Source organism: Glycine soja, chromosome 2, assembly GCF_004193775.1.
Source record: "Glycine soja cultivar W05 chromosome 2, ASM419377v2, whole genome shotgun sequence".
Taxonomy (NCBI): Eukaryota; Viridiplantae; Streptophyta; class Magnoliopsida; order Fabales; family Fabaceae; genus Glycine; species Glycine soja.
Window position 1 is genome coordinate 11,918,037 of NC_041003.1, and position 17,688 is coordinate 11,935,724.

A 17,688-nucleotide genomic window follows, 5' to 3' on the forward strand; every position below is an offset into this window, starting at 1 on the left:
AGTTGAAACTTATTAAAAATTATAAAATTGTGTGGATCTCACTTCTCAGTTTAACGAGACTTTCACTTAATTTTGTAGTTTTCAATAAGGTTCAACCAACAGGAGTGGAGTGCATTGCTAGATCTCTCTAATTCGAAATTTCTCAGAAAATCCACAACGATAATTGGCGAATTGAATAAACAAGGGAGAGAAGTGAGCATACCTCACATGAAGGAGATGTGACGTTACTCTAAAGCCGAAGAATACAAATCCGAGGTTGAATGCTTCATTTCAGAATCCCAAATTCCTGAGAGCAAAGAGGCGAATCAGCAAGAAGCAGTTGTATGGAAAATGAGAATACAGTGAACGAAGGATTAAAGGCTAACCTGCGACATGCGAATGGTGTGAATGGACTCTGCAAACGGAGGAACGGTGCAGAAAGAGAAACAATCAAACGCGCAAAATGGCACAGCCAGGGACAAAGAGGGAGGAAAAGGCGGGAAAAATCTGAGGGGTAGAGAAAATAATCTATGCAAATTACGACTAAAAATGAAATTAATAAACTTGCATAAGAATAAAAAAACTTGAAAAAAATATATTTATAAGCACACAAATATTTAAATTTCACATTAATATAAAATAAAAATAAAAAGAAAGTAATTAAAAGATTTATATATGACAAAATATTGTTAAAAAATTGTTTATATTTTCAATAGTGACTTCAAACATTATCTAGGACATGATCAATGTTAAATTTGAATTTTGGATTGACTTGCTATTTACCTCCTTAGCAATAGCGTGATGTTGGTTTTAAAAAAATCATAAAAATTGTAGAAAATAAAAGTTAACTTCCAAAAATATTAAAAATTATAAATGTATGAAATTTTTTGCTAAAGATGTAAATATAAGAAGCTAAATTCTAATTTTAAAAGGAAAAATATGCAATAAATTTACAACAACTATAGATTTATAAATGAATTTGAATTTCAACTTACATGGCTAAGGAGAAGTTGGAGATTGCTTTCAAGGCAATATGAACAGATCTGTTTAAGGGTAAAGTAATTAAAATCCAAGCTTTAAATCCATCTATAAAGATATATTTTAGTTTAGTTTTTTTTATAAGAAAATATATTGAAAAAAAGTTTAATATATAATTTTTCATTTAAAATAAAACATTTATCTCAAAATTTGTTTTAAATATTACTTGTCGTTAGGCCAATCCAAATAAAAAAAGAGGAAAGAAGAAAAAATTATTGATTTGTATTCGTTTTATAAGATATGAAGACTTTGTAAAAAAGAAAGAATAACAAGAAAAAAAATTGTAAATTAAGAAAAGAAGGGAATCAAAATTGTTAATTAGCCAAAATAATTTTTTGTTTCAAAGGGCTGACCCATAAGAATTTTATTGTATACAACTGCTTCATTGGCTTGATTAATAAGTAGTTAAAAATAAATGTTTATTGATATATAAGTAGTTAAAAATAAATGTTTAACAATCAATTTATTTTTTCTAAAATCAAATTTTTAATATTTTCTTTACAAAAAAAATATTTTTCTAATTTGAATCGGGTACGGAACGGGATCGGGATACCCGACAACGGTTACGGAGATTGGATAATAAATTTTAACCTGTCGGGTGTCGAGTGAGTACGGGTATAGGGATATGTTAGGAAGTCAGGATTGGGAATTCAGGAGACAATACTCATCTCCGCCCCATTACCATGTCTACCAGCTACTTCATTCTATGAATAGGTAGAAGAAGAAAATTGGAAAAACTACTCCAATGAGCTTAAGTCATCAACAACCTTAATTTATCTATATTTCTCTATCTATCACATATCATAATCTTTCATATTAATATTTTCCTCTTTTCTCTTTTTATCTCTCAAGGTGTCAATTGTTTTTGGATGTTTGAAGACTTTTTTTCTTGTTTCAATTCCCTTTGAATGCATTTTTTACATTTTATTTAGTTTTTCAAAATGATTCACATGCACAATTAAACTTTGAAATTTATTTCCAAAATTTATTTTCAACACAATTTATTTGAATTGTAAATTGGTTTGGGCAATAAACCTTAAACTCACAAGCAATTAATATAATTAAGGTTTAAATATATTTAAGATCTATGATAAAATGATTGAATTTTGTTTTAAATCTCTAATAATTTTTTTCATTATTTTAAGTCTCTAATATATTAACTTTTTTTTAAATTCATGTGGTCATATAATTCATAACATGACACTATCACATCCATTTATAATATTGAGAAAATTAGTTTATAAGATGACACATCATCATTTAACTTATGAGAATGACTTAAAACAAAAATTTCAATATATCAGATATTTAAAATAATAATAAAAATTATTAAAAATTCAGAACAAATTTTCATCATTTCTCAGAAACTATTTACGCCTATAATTAATACAATATAATTCTTCATTGATTCAACAAAGGATAGGATCAGTAACAAGATCACTTGTACATTCAAGTTGGTGAAAGGATAGCATCAGTACATTACAATATCTCAACAAAGAAGAAAAAACAAATAGAAACTTGATCAGGATACTACATATATAAAACCAAACCCATACATACACATACGTACTTCCCAAAAGACAACCCAAAAAGACATAATAAATTGGCTTCCATTGGGTCCTTTCAAAATCCATGATCTCATATTCTCATGCTATTGCTTTTCATATTTTTATAACAAAACGAGTAAAAGTTGACACACCCCGTCAATTGTTATCCTCCAAGAAAATCTTTTTACAATCGTAATCCGGGGGACAAGGATACTTGCTGAAATGATGATGATCATGAGGAGAAGACGGTTTACAAACACGCTTGGCGAGGTAATTAGCGACTCGATTAGCTTTCCTAGGAACATAATCCAACCTCGCTAGCCACTTAGGATCTTTAAGAAGCCTATTTATGTCTTGAACAACCTTATACTCTGGACGATGATACTTGTACCCAAGCCTACTCTTCACCATGTTCACCGCGGGCTCACTGTCTGACTCCACAACCAGTTTTTCCACATTGATCATGTCCTCCCGAGCCACCTTCAGGCCCGTTAGAATAGCTTGTAACTCTGTATAATGGGCTTGTCGACAAATGTTGGGGTCCAATTTCTGATCAAAGCCCACGCACCATGTTCCCCATTCGTCCCTTATAACCCCACCACAACCCGCAGAGGCGGGTTCTTCATGAATACGTGAACCATCCACATTCAGCTTCACCCAACCACTCTCAGGTTTCTTCCATTTCCCCTGCATGTCAAAACTCAGAAGAAAAACATCTGTTATTATAATCAAATTTTGAGTTTAAAATATCAGTGTATGTTAACAGATATGGTATATGAAACAAGTATATGACTAATGACTGTACAAAGTATAATTATAAGTCTGAACATATTAATTAAACAATAAGACTAGAAACAGCAAACTTACATATTAATTAAAATATCAGTGTATGTTATTCAATACATAGTAACAGAGAAAAAAGAAAGAAAAATATAAATATTTGTGATGTGATAAAAAGAAAAATGAAAGGTATTACTCAGGTATTTAGAATTATAGGATATTTATATATTATTACTTGAAACAAGAACTTATCTGATATATATTTCAGCTATATATGCACACAAAATGAAATGCGGGCTTAAATAGATAAACTAAAACACTCATGAATAAGCTAAAAAAAATCATTAGCCTGCTCTCAACATAAGTAACATTTTAATTACCTTTATAAGCAATCACAAAAGCTGTACAAACGTTGAATTAAAAAAAAAAAAAAAAAAAAAACTCAATTTCTAATAGTGTAAAATATTTTACATTGTCTGCCTCCTCAGATTCTTCGTCATCCTCAGTTTCTTCGTGCTCATAGAATGACTCTTGTTGTCGCTTAGTGTTGCTCTCAGGCCGTGCGCTGCCAAACGGCACTTCCATCTCAGAGCTAGCAGAGGTTGAGGATGAAAGAATGGCATATAAACCGCCGGCAACGGCGGCTGTAGCGGCAGCTGCACTAGCCACCTTCAAAAACCTAGAGCTCCAGCTGCCGCTACCATCGTTGCTACCACTCATTTTGATGCTGCAAATGAAAAAAGAGTTTGGATCGTTTGCTATGTCTTGGTTTGATGAGGAGGAATTTGGTGGGGTGGCTTTGGTGGAATTTATACACACACAACATTCTATAATTTGTCCTTCGATGCTAAGGTTCCATTATGATGTGAATTTTAAATTATTAACTATTATTCACTCAACCCCACCTACATGACTTTTTTTCTCTAGTGGAAACATCAGCGTAGTTTCATTCTTAAATAATAGTAAGGTTCCATTATGTCTTGGTTTGATGAGGAGGAATTTGGTGGGGTGGCTTTGGTGGAATCTATACACACACAACATTCTATAATTTGTCCTTCGATGCTAAGGTTCCATTATGATGTGAATTTTAAATTATTAACTATTATTCACTCAACCCCACCTACATGACTTTTTTTCTCTAGTGGAAACATCAGCGTAGTTTCATTCTTAAATAATAGTAAGGTTCCATTATGTCTTGGTTTGATGAGGAGGAATTTGGTGGGGTGGCTTTGGTGGAATCTATACACACACAACATTCTATAATTTGTCCTTCGATGCTAAGGTTCCATTATGATGTGAATTTTAAATTATTAACTATTATTCACTCAACCCCACCTACATGACTTTTTTTCTCTAGTGGAAACATCAGCGTAGTTTCATTCTTAAATAATAGTAAGGTTCCATTATGTCTTGGTTTGATGAGGAGGAATTTGGTGGGGTGGCTTTGGTGGAATCTATACACACACAACATTCTATAATTTGTCCTTCGATGCTAAGGTTCCATTATGATGTGAATTTTAAATTATTAACTATTATTCACTCAACCCCACCTACATGACTTTTTTTCTCTAGTGGAAACATCAGCGTAGTTTCATTCTTAAATAATAGTAATATCTATAGAGATATATTATTTTTATTATATTTTTTTTATCAAAATTAAATATAATACATAACTGTAAAAATCAAATTAAAAATGCAAATACAAAAGAAACTGTTGAATGATGGAATAACTATGATTTTATTCACATTTAATTGTGAGCATCCAATATATATATATATAATATGCAAAAATGTAAAAACTTTGATAAGAAAATATACACGTGGATGAAAGTCAACATACAATGTTTAATTTCTTAAGAGAAGCAACACACTTAATCTGATCCTGAATATAGGGGTGCAACAATTCAGGATCCATGGCTAAAAGGAACCCAAAATTTTAAATAAAATAATTGTGTAATGAGAGTTTGAATCGTTAGTTTTCTATGTGTTGATTTGATGAGCAAAAATTTGGGGTGGCTTTGGTTGAACTTGTACACACAAAGACTTACGCTATAATCTGTCCTTCGCTGCTAAGATTCCACACTTCACCTTTATCTTTTCTTAAAGACCATATGCGCATTACGATGAATGTTAAATTGTTAGAAATTATTCTTCACTCAACCCCACCTACATGACTTTTTTTTTTCTCTTGTGGAAAGTGGAACATCAACGTACGTACGTACGTAGTTACATTCTTAAATAATACTCCCTTCGATCTTTTATATATATATATATATATATATATATATATATATATATATATAAAATTATACAGCCCAATATACTAATCATCTAAAAGCTGGATCACATACCCTGCTCATTATTATCCTCCAAGAGTAATAGGGTACAATTTTCTGGGGTAAAAGGGTACTTGCGAAGTTCATTAGAAAACAATTTACGAGCATCATTGGCGAGTCGATTAGCCACTCGATTCGCTGTCCTAGTCCTAGGAACATAGTCCTACCTTGCTTGCCACTTAGTATTTTTAAGAAGCCTAAATATGTTTTGAACAACGTTATTATCTGAATGATGATACTTGAACCCAAGCCCACTCTTCACCATGCTCACCGCGGGCTGACTCCACAATCAGTTTCTTGAAGGTCATCTCCGAAGCCACCTCACCTCCTGGCTCGTTAGAATGGCTTGTAACCATGGTTGTGACCAGCTATTTGAACCGGTCCAATCGGGATTCGGTGATATAATCGGGTCAATTTTACTATTTGATCGCTCATTCATGTGACATGGGATGGTCTGGTCAAACACAACCGATTTTGAAGAAATTTGATGACTTGACTGGTTTTAAAAACTCGAACTGGGTTGTGTACATTAAAAAAAATGTCACGCTCAAGAATGTCGTCATTTTAAATCAACCCTAAAACCTCAGTCACTTCTCTTTTTCATGCTCATCTTCACGCTCGATGGTCTGAGACTCTCTTCCCTTCTCTTCATCTTCACGCTCGACTCGACCACCACTGCATTACAAGTCGTCGTCGTTGCCATCGTCGCACTGCGAGGGAACTCGTCGTGCCAACCTTGTCGCTAGTAACATAGATGAAGACGTTGATGATCTGGGAGGGTTCGAACTCAACGACATTGTGAAGTGGTGATGATCAAAGAGGAAGAGGAAGAGGCACAAAGTACCAGGAAGAGGCACAGCAGGAATAGGAACAACGCAACAAGAAGAAAAGGTTATATATATTGGGGATTAGGATTTTTGTTTATTCTCAAACTACTAAAAGCTTCTATTTGGGCCTAATATGGCCGGATCCATGTACTTGCTTCCTGTACTCTTTTTATTGCTTCTTGCACTTTCCATTTTGCATTCTGAAATGGGCTAATTGCATTTTGTAATGGGCTTTTCATTATAGAATGGGAAGTGCAAAAAACAATAATGAGAGTGCAGAAAGTTTATCCACACTCTTTTTGTTTTTTTGGAAAACTGGGCTTGTGACTCATTTTGTTTATTGAAAATTAGACTTGTGTTTTATTTTAAGTAGTTTCTATTTACACTCTTTTTATTACTAATACATTTCACTTATGTTATCAACTTTAATACTTCAATAGTTATTTTAGATTTTGGAGTATGAAATTATAGATGGACTTTTCTTAACCAAATAATGTTAGTTATATACTTATATATGTTGGACAAGTGGTCTCAATAACTTAAGAGGGGGGTGAATTAAGTTTTAAAATTTTCCACTAACAAACTCTTAACCCCCTTCTAAATGATAGACTCAGAATGCAAAAGAAGAAGCAACAATCAATTTAATAATATTGTTTAAACATGCAAGACAAAATTGATTGCAATAACATAAATGAGATAAGAGAAGAGAGAAATGCAAACTCGATTTATACTGGTTCGGTCACTTTCCGTGCTTATGTTCAGTCTTCAAGCAACCCACTTGAGATTTTCCACTATCTTTGCAAATCCTTTACAAACTTTGAACACACCTTGGGATCCCTCACCCTTGTGTTCAAAGATTCTCCAAGAGACAACCCGTCTCTTGATTACAATTCTCACAATCCAAGAGACAATCAGTCTCTTGATTACAATTGACTTTCTGAGATAAACAGAAAGATTTCTTTCCTTTAGAGTGGATGATACAAATTGAAGTTCTTAGAGAAATTTCTCTCTTTTAGACATGATAATACAATTTGAAGTTCCTAGATGAATTCGCAATAGATTTGCAAGTGTTTTCCCAAGAGTTGTTGAGAGAGCATTTGACAATTAAGTTCTCTTATAATATCTCTCTCTTGCTTTTCGAAGTCAGACATGCACATATATATAGACTCTTCGTGCCTTTTCAAAATAGTTTGAAGAGAAGTATCTTTTCAAAAAGTTTTTTCTAAAATTCTTCACTCGTAATCGATTATAGGTTTCTGGTAATCGATTACACAATTATATTTTGAAGGGTCATGACTTTTCAAAGTGTTTTCTGAAGTATCGTTGCTGGCAATCGATTACAAACATCTGGTAATCGATTACATGATTCAAAATTCAAATTCAAATTCAAAACCCTTTTTAAAAACTATTTTTCAAAGTTGTCTTCTGGTAATTGATTACACTGCCTGGTAATCGATTACCATAGCCTTGATCTCTTAGAAACACTTTGTTTTGAGGCAAAAACTTGATCTTGAATTAATCTTGAAGCAATGCTTGTTTGTTGAAGCAACCTTGTATTAATCTTGAAGTAATGCTTAAACTTTGAATGTGTGTTGAAGTAATCTTGAAAGCCACCTTGTTTGATTATTCTTTGACATCATCAAAATCACGTATTCATACATTCACATTATAATAGATACATGTATAATTTTGAATTTTTTAATATAAACCGGATCAAATTAGGTTAATTACTAGTCCACCGGTTGCACCACTGACCCATTATCTCGACCAGGTCAATAACTAGATCGGGTTTTACAATTATAAGCTTGTAACTCTATCTGATGGACCTCGTAAGTGGGATCCACTTTGTTAACAAAGCCCATCATCATGTTTCAAATGCGTCCCTTAAAACCCCGCCACAACCAGCAGAAGGACCACTATCATGGTCGCGTGAACCATCCATATTCAACTTCACCCATTAGTGAAGAATTAATAAATAAAGATATAATAATTTTTTTAATTTATTGATGTTTCACCTAAACAATAATTTTTTATACAGTTAAAAGATTGAATAAATATATCTTCACTACTAGAGCATTTTTTTAAAATGAAAAAAAATAAGTATTGCATAGCTCAATTAACAAACAAGCTAATTTTATGAGAAAAGACTTGAGTTTAATTTTCATAAAATATATTCTTAGAGATAGACAATGAGATTTACATATGACTAAATATCCAAAGTCATAATTAGTTTCACAACCGATCAACCCAAAGGATTAAAATTTGTGATGATACCTTAAAAAATTACCATAACTACAAATAAAAAGAAAAAATTGTGTGTGCACGCAAGCGCCTTAAAAAATAATATTTTAAATACCTTGATTAATAGAAATTTCAACTTTGATTTATTATATTAGTAACTACTTTAAAAATCATGAGATTAACGTTATGTTTAACAAGACTTTTAATTAATTTTTAACTTTTTTTACAAGTTAAAAAACTCATTTTATTGTTCAGTAAATAATTTTTTTAATAATTTTTGAGTATTTTTTATCATTTTTTTAAAATGTTAGTTTTTAGCTTCTATCTTTTTAAAATTTATTTTACTTTTATCTTCGATATATTTATTATTTTTTATTACCTTTTTTAATAAATCAAACTATTATTTTATGTCATTTTATATTTTTTAATTATTTCAACAATTATTTTTACTAAACACTTTTAATTTAAGAAATTAATTTTTCAACATCCAACTACCAACAAATTTTTCAACTACCAACTAATTCTTCACACTATAGTCTAACATGTGATTTGTTCGGATATATAAACATTTAACAAAGTATGAAATCATGGTGTGCGGAAAAGAAAATTTAATCACGAAGTAGCTCCCACATTATTAACCGCAAATGGAGTCTAGTGATGACGTGACCAAGGACTAATAATTGGACTAATAATGAATTTAATGTTTCTATACGGTTATTCAATAACATCAATGGTAATTTTGTTATTTATAATAATAATTATATTAAAAATTATACTAACCATGATTTTTATTGGTTACACATAATTAATATATATATATATATATATATATATATATAACTGTTTTAAGATAAATTAATATAACTAAAATTTATAATAAATAAATAAATAGTTGATCAAATAGATTATAAATTAAATTTATGATAAATAATTTATATTTTGATAGAAAAGGTTATATATTTTAACCATTTGATAATTTCTTTTAGAGTCCGTGCTTGTAAGAAAAGAAAGAAATAAATGATAAATAAATTGTGAATGGAAATAGGAAAGATGAATGGAATCATATGAGGAATAAATAATTGAAAATTAAAGTGTTTGGTTTAAAGGGAAAAAAATGTGAAAATATAGTGAAAATAACTAATAGTCTTGACACCTTTAAATTTCCCCATCTCTTATTTTCCCTCAACTAAATACATTTACCTTTTTATTTTCGGCCTATTTTTTTTCTCCACCCTAACTATTTTTCTTTTACAAAAAAAAAGTATTTGTAAAAATGGAGATAAAAAATAAATACTAATGATTGCTAAAAGTACTTTCATTAAATATAACTATATATCTCCCCGTAAAATTAATAAAAATGGGACAGTTGCTTGTGCAATGAGACAGCATATCTCATCTTTGGTAATTAAAATTGGGATATGCAGTTAAGTGCTTGGGAACTGAGGCAGATATTCATCTCTCGTGAAACCTTGAATTATTAACGACCAAACATGCATGCAGATTGCAGAGACGGGAATGTGTGTAAGTGTATTTAACTCGCGCCAGGACTCGTGTGGGTTTGTTCACTGAGATTAAGTGTCATTTCTCAACACAACACTTCCCATGCATGGAAGACTTCTGTGATTTTCAAGTCTACCCAATTTCCAACACGCGCCTTCAACTTGCAAATGTGTTATACTCCCTCCCTTTTTCGTTATAATTCATTCATTCCTATTAATAATAAGACTCATGTTCAAATTAAAATACTATTTATTTCTTTTTATAAGATCTAATATATAATATTTTATTTATTAATTATTTTTAAATTAAAAATATTCTTAACTAAAATAAGATAAAAAATTAAAATAAAAATGAATTTTAAAGATAAAAATAATATTAAAAAAATTATAAATTTAAAATAAATTTATTGTTATCCGTTAAATTTTTAACTAGCTCTTGTGAATAATTAAATTTTGCTATGAAAGAAATTAAACTTTCACATTAGATAATTTTAGGTATTTTTCAAAACACTGTACGTACAAGATGGGATAAATATCACGATCACCTACAATAGCCGGTCATTTATTGTTATCATTGAGGAAATAGGAATTGGCTCTTTCAAACCAGCTCGTATCACTATCGAAAGAGAGGAAAATGGTGCTGCTGCACTTGCTGCTCATGGAGGGTTTAACTTTCCCAAATCTCTTGTCTGAAATAAACATTTACAAATGCATCCATATACCCCTTTTATACAGGGACCAAACTACAAATTGCCTAATTATGTATGAATAAGTATATGGTATTTTAATGTGTTTTTGGTTTATATTTTCATTTCATGTTTTCATTTTTTGAAAGTTGTTTTCATTTTCAAAAGATTAGAATTCTGAAAACATGTTTGGTTTAGATTCCTTGCAACCGCGTTTTCATTTTACTGAAAACGAAGTTCCTGATTTCAACTGAAAATGAGATTTTATTGTTTTCAGTTTTTGGTTCGTTTGAGAAAATATTTTTACCGAAAATGTTTTCAAAAATCCAATCAAACGCATTTTCATCACCATTTTCTATTTTTAGTGAAAATAAAAATAAAAAACAGTCAAACCAAGCACCTCCTTAGTATCTCATTTTATCTTATCCATCCATTGTTTTTATCAATCACTACTAAAATAATAGTATTCTACAACGCGCATTCAACATCGGTGGTTCGAAAACGATGTTGTTTTAGAGGCGGTGGCATTTTAGTAAATAAGAGATTTATTTCAACAATGTTTTGTGAAAAAACGACGTCATCTGCGCGTTACAAAAATAGGTTTAGTGGCACCGTTGTTGAACTGCATTATCCAAAGACGGGTTTTATAAACACCGTCTTTGAATCTAAAGTAAATTTTCTTCTTTTTTCCTTGCATACTCACACTCTACCCTAGCCCGCATTACCTCATTCATTTTTTTGGTGTTAGGGTATTATTGTATACTAATGATGATGTTGTGTATTTGATATAGAAAATCGAAAAGAAAAATTTGACTCAAGGCCAGCACCTCCAGAAAAGGTAAAAGGGGAAGGTAAGCTTAAGTTTTCATATCTCCATTGTGCCTTACAATTGCTTGTCTCCCTTTTCTTCTCTGTGTTGCGTGTTTGGATTTCTTTTTGTGGCTTCATTGTGGATTCCTAGGATTTGAAGGTGGAAAGAGGTTCGATCTCGATCGATGGAGGCCGAGGCAGAGAACAACGACTTGAAGAAGGAAGAAAACAACAATGATAACAACAACAACAACAATGAAAGTAACAGAAAAATCGGGAATTCAAGTGAGTGTCTAAGCAAGCCCAAGCATCAAATGAAGATGCCGTTTCAGCTTGAAACGCTCGAGAAAGCTTATGCTAGTTTGTTATTGTTAACCTTTTTTTTTCTTGTTCAATTTCTAGGCTTTTTTATTGTTCACTTTTTTATTGTTCAAATTTTTTGTTTTTGGTTTTTAGTTGAGAATTACCCATCAGAGACTATGAGGGTGGAGTTGTCAGAGAAGTTAGGGTTGTCGGATCGGTAGTTACAGATGTGGTTTTGTCACTGGCGGTTGAAAGACAAGAAGGAGTTATCGGCAAAGAAGCCGCGAAAGGCAGCGGCGTTGCCGGATTCTCCGGTGGAGGAGCCCAAGTTGGTTTTTATGGGATATGCAATTCAGCCGTTTAAATGAACTTGTCTTGCATGCTTGCTTTAGTTATTGTCTTTTCATTGTATGTTTCTACTTAGGTATCATGATAATGATGTCAACTATGGAGTTTCTATTTTTGATATGTATGTGTTTTTTATTTTGTTAAGTGGTAATGGGTAAACTAGTTTCTTGGGTGTTCTGTTTAAGAGTATCATAGGAAGCAGGGATGAAATGTTCATTTTTAGCTTTGGTTGTCTTCTTTCTGAATGATATATTGATAATTTGGGCTCATATAAATATGTGTTTATCCCATTGGGCATTTGTAATATGAGTTGATGACAGTGTTAATGACAACTTTAATCCTGTCTTCTGTATGTTTACTTAAAATAAATTATATGTGACTATAAAAAAGAAAATGAACTAAAATGAAACTATGAGCACAACCTTTGATTGGAGCCTATTCATGGAAACCTTTTGCCTGTTTTATTTGCTTGAAATGTATAACTTGTTAAAGCTTTTATATGGTAGAGATAATTGGACATAACTATAGTTCCAACTTCCAAGAATCATTATTAATTATATGCCAAGTAAGAGCATTATTATATTTTATGCAAGAAACTGAGTGATTAGTTTGGCTGGAAAGTTGAGCTTGAATGAGCACTATATGGAGTTGAAAACCATCGAGTATCTGGATTACAAGACAGTGTACTAGGGGTGGGAAAAAATAATGACTTATAACTGCAAGAATGAGATTGTTGTGTTGCCTTGTGGCCTTCGCGTTTAAGGCTAATTCATATATTATATATATACTGGTAAGAATGAAGATGGACTTCCCTATGGGGCTGCACTTCATGCATCATTGGCCACTAGTTATCTTACAAATTATCAACAGGACATAGCCAGGGTATGGTTTACAGTTTTAATAATTACAGGAGACTATGTAGTATGTACTTGACTATATTAGCTTGATATGTGACTGCACTAGTTTTAATAATTACAGTTTTAATGGCCAGGGCTGCACGTCATGCAATGCAAATGTCTTATTTCTTGCAACATCAACCTGATCTATGGCATTGTTTACAGTTTTAATAATTTGACTTGAACTAGAATAATAGTAGATTCTAGAAATGTATCTATTTTTTCATTTGATTTCCAGCAATGATTTGGACCTGTTGCTGACATGGCTTTCTTTTCAGTTGTTTATGTGCTATATTGGGTGTGACCCTTATGGTTTTGTTTGACTTTTAGAATTTTTGGATTAGTAGCATAAGCTTTTGGTATATCTGATAGAAGAATGTTCCTGAGAGTATCTGCCTCTTTCTACAGGTACAACTTGAAGAAGTTGACCTATGAGTACAGGAAGGCTAAGTTCATTTCACACATGGCGGCTCTCAACTCTGTTGCCGATAACGATGAAGATGATGAGTGAAAGTTCATTGCAGATGTCGTCTCATGGCTGCACAAATAGAAATTATCTTATTTGGTGTCTACATAATCATTTTCTTGAATGCTTAATTATCCAAATTTTTGAAGGAGAGCACATTTGCATTATGTTGAACCTGAAGGACCAGACCAGTAATTTTCCATGAATTTATATTTTAGAAATACAAAACAATGATTGTATTTCTGAATAAATCTGGTTTTAATGACCAGATTTGTTGTACAGGACTATAGACACTCAGCACACAAGAGTTTCCCTTCAAGAAATATTCTCCTATTTCTTATTTCTCCTGACATATACTTTCAAAGGCTTATTACCCTCCATCTATACTTTGTTGAAGCCGTGCTTTTTTTTAGCTTTCCCCTTAAAAGTGCTTTGATATATTAATATCAACAAAAAGATTAATTACATTGATTTGAAGCATGGTTTGATTTCTAAGATTAATTACATCTTATTCCTCATTCACTGCTTTGGTTGTTTGCAGTGTAGCAATTCTATGCAGTTTTCTCCTTCTTTTTCATCCTTAGGAGTCCGGATTTATAATTAGTGTTTGTAAAGGTAATAGCCACTTGTCTTTTTAATTTATTTCCTTTTATATTGTCTTTTTAATTTATTCTTCTAATGTGTTCTTTTCGTTTCAAATAGAGTAAAAAATCCATCATTGCATTAATGTTTTAACATAGATAAAGGTATATGTGGTGAAAAAGATTAACAATAAAGTGATATTAACGATTTTTGACTTGTAATCTTTTTTTTGTGAGACAGGAGTGGAGGAGGTGACTGCAGATAGCAAGGCAAGCAAAGTGGTAGTGAAAGGAAAGGCAGCAGACCCCATGAAGGTGTGTGAGAGACTACAAAAGAAAAGTGGCAAGAAAGTAGAGCTCATTTCACCTTTGCCTAAACCTCCAGAGGAGAACAAAGAAGAAGAGATAACCACAACAAGAGGAGAAAAAGGGGGAGGTAAATCATTCCCCTCATATTTGGCTTATTGTCTCCATTAATTTTCAGATTAGACATTGAATTCTCTTTTTGTTTCTGGTCTGTGTACAATTAATTCTTGTTGAGAGATTTTAATATTATATAATAATATTTATTAATTATTAGCAATATTGATAATATAAATTTTGATTATTAATTAACCTAAATTTTAATTGTTTGCAGGTTATTCAACATTTAACATCGGTGCTTACATCACCAACGATGTTAAAACACACAGATTATTCAACATTTAACATCGGTGCTTATGTCACCACTGATGTTAAAACACACATTTTTTTACATCATTGACGAATACAACACCGACTTAAAAGGTATAATTTCTACATCGGTGGTCAGGATAACACCGATGTAGAAAACATTGTACTTCTACAACGGTCGATTGAGGAACGATATCGAAACTTTTAACTTTCAACGACATCATATTCAAAAATGATTCAAAAACGATGTAAAATGTCATTTTCAACCAATGTAAAAACTGCGATTTCTAGTAGTGAATATATCTAACGGTAATTAATCATAATTTTATCAAACATAACCTAAAATATACTTAAGTGTTATCTATAAATTTTATCCACTATAAATAATTTTTATAAATGCTAGCTAAATATAAGGTCTGAATGTCATTAATACTTTGCAGGTATTTGTCACTCATATGAAGTTAGTTTTCTCTACCTTTCAAAAACAAGGATGGAAGCAGGGATGACCATGTCACCTAAACCTGCCCCAAAGTTGTGAAATCGAAAAATCTATCTCATACTAAGTAACTGTATAATAAAAATATTGTTGTAATTCCACAACTTAGACATGTTTGGGGACAAAGAGATTCTTCTCAAATCTTGTGTCTAGACGAACCCATCTTACTATATGAGTATTTATCTCATTCCATCAACTCTAGAGGAGAAAATTCAGAAGATGATGAACTCCTTCTAGTGGGGCTCAAGAAATAATCAAAGAAAAGAAATTATCTGACTTAGTTAGAAAAAATTGACCATGAAAAAGAAATTTGGTGGCCTAGGCTTTTGACATCATGGCTTTAACCTTGTCATGTTAGAGAAGCAAGGATGAAATCTCACAACAAATCTTGTTGTTGTAGTAACTAAGGTACTCAAATCTAAATACTTCCCTTAATGGTGATTTCTTGGATGCCCCTCTAGAGCATAATCCAAGTTTTACATAGCATAACATCCATGCTTCACAGACTTTGAATAAGGAAGGCATGAGAAGGAGGATTGAAAATGACGATTTAATTAATATTTGGACCCAAACTTGGATATTAATTCAGGTAAGTCTTACATTTCTTCTTCACCACCTTTGGGTCTCAAAAATTTGCATGTTAATTCAACTATTGATCATGAAAGAAATGGTTGAACGGATTTTTAATTATGTTGATGTGCGAGCAATTAAGTTTATTTCTTTGATGAACTCACAAGCTAATGATCTTCTTATTTGGAACCAAAGTGCAACTGGAAATTATACTGTGAGATCCACTTATCATCTCCTTATGAAAAAAATCATTTGTAACAATGCTCTTAAAGTGGAAGGAAATTAGTCTCACAAGCAATTAAGTCTATTCCTTTGATGAACTCACAAGCTAATGATCTTCTTATTTGGAACCAAAGAGCAACTGGAAATTATATTGTGAGATTCGCTTATCATCTCCTGTTGAAAAAAATCATTTGTAACAATGCTCTTAAAGTGGAAGGAAATTGGTCTCTTCTTTGGAAACTTCAAATCCCACCTAAGGTGAAGCAATTCCAATGGAACACTCTTAGAGGTTGCCTCCCAACAAGAACACATCTCCAGCAGAAAGGAGTCCAATTCACATGCCTTTGTGAATATTGCAAACTGACATTGAGAATGAATGACACGTTTTTTTTTTCAGGTTCACGGTATTTTGAGAGGTGGCAGGCTTATGGGACATCATCAATCTTCATATGCGAAGATCAGATTCTGCAGCTAACTTGATCTTCTCTTTGCTGGAAATCCTTCCAATGGAGACTAGAAACATATTTGCTATCACTCTTTTGTGCATTTGGAAAATGCGAAATGAGAGAGTTTGGGAATGGATGAGCACGCCTCCAGCAATATCCATTGTGCAATGTCTGCAATATCTTCATGAATGGTCAATTATTCGAAACCAAGCTGGAAACAACACGCAACATAATGTTCATCAACCCAAACATTGATTTCAATTGGAATAAACCACCACTTGGCTCGTTCAAAATAAATGTGGATGCAGCAATTTTAAAGAAGGAATCTTTGGTGCTGGAATGGTTCTCCGTGACGGAAAAGGATACTTTATGAAGGCTAAAAAAGTGACTGCACAAAGAAATCCAGACACAAAGGAGGCTAAGGCTTGAGCATTTTTTACAAGCAATTCAATGGAGCACTCATGGATCTTCTGCAAATCATATTTGAAGTGGATTATAAACCGATTGTTGATGGTTCATTTTCCAAATCAAAAGGAGTTTCAGAATTTTATATTGTGTTTGCTCATTGCCAATCCATTTTATGTAATTCACAAAACTCTAGGATGAAAATAGTAAAGAGACAAGCAAACCAGGTAATCGACTATCTAAATAGGGCTTCTAGATTTCAAGTTGGTCGTCATATTTATGATGGTATTACCATCTGTATTTACTCTATTGTTATAAATGAAATGAAATAAGTTTGTGATAGCAACACTGCTATGGCTGAAGTGTAGGATAAACAACATGGGCACCAGCTTCAAGATATTCCACCACTCACTCCACTAATTCTGTTATTGCCCCAAAATATCTTTCTGTTATAATAAACTTCATCTCATTCTGTTATTAGGATATTTTCCTTTTTTGTTATGACCATTTGGAATGCCATATATTATCTTTTGTTGAAAT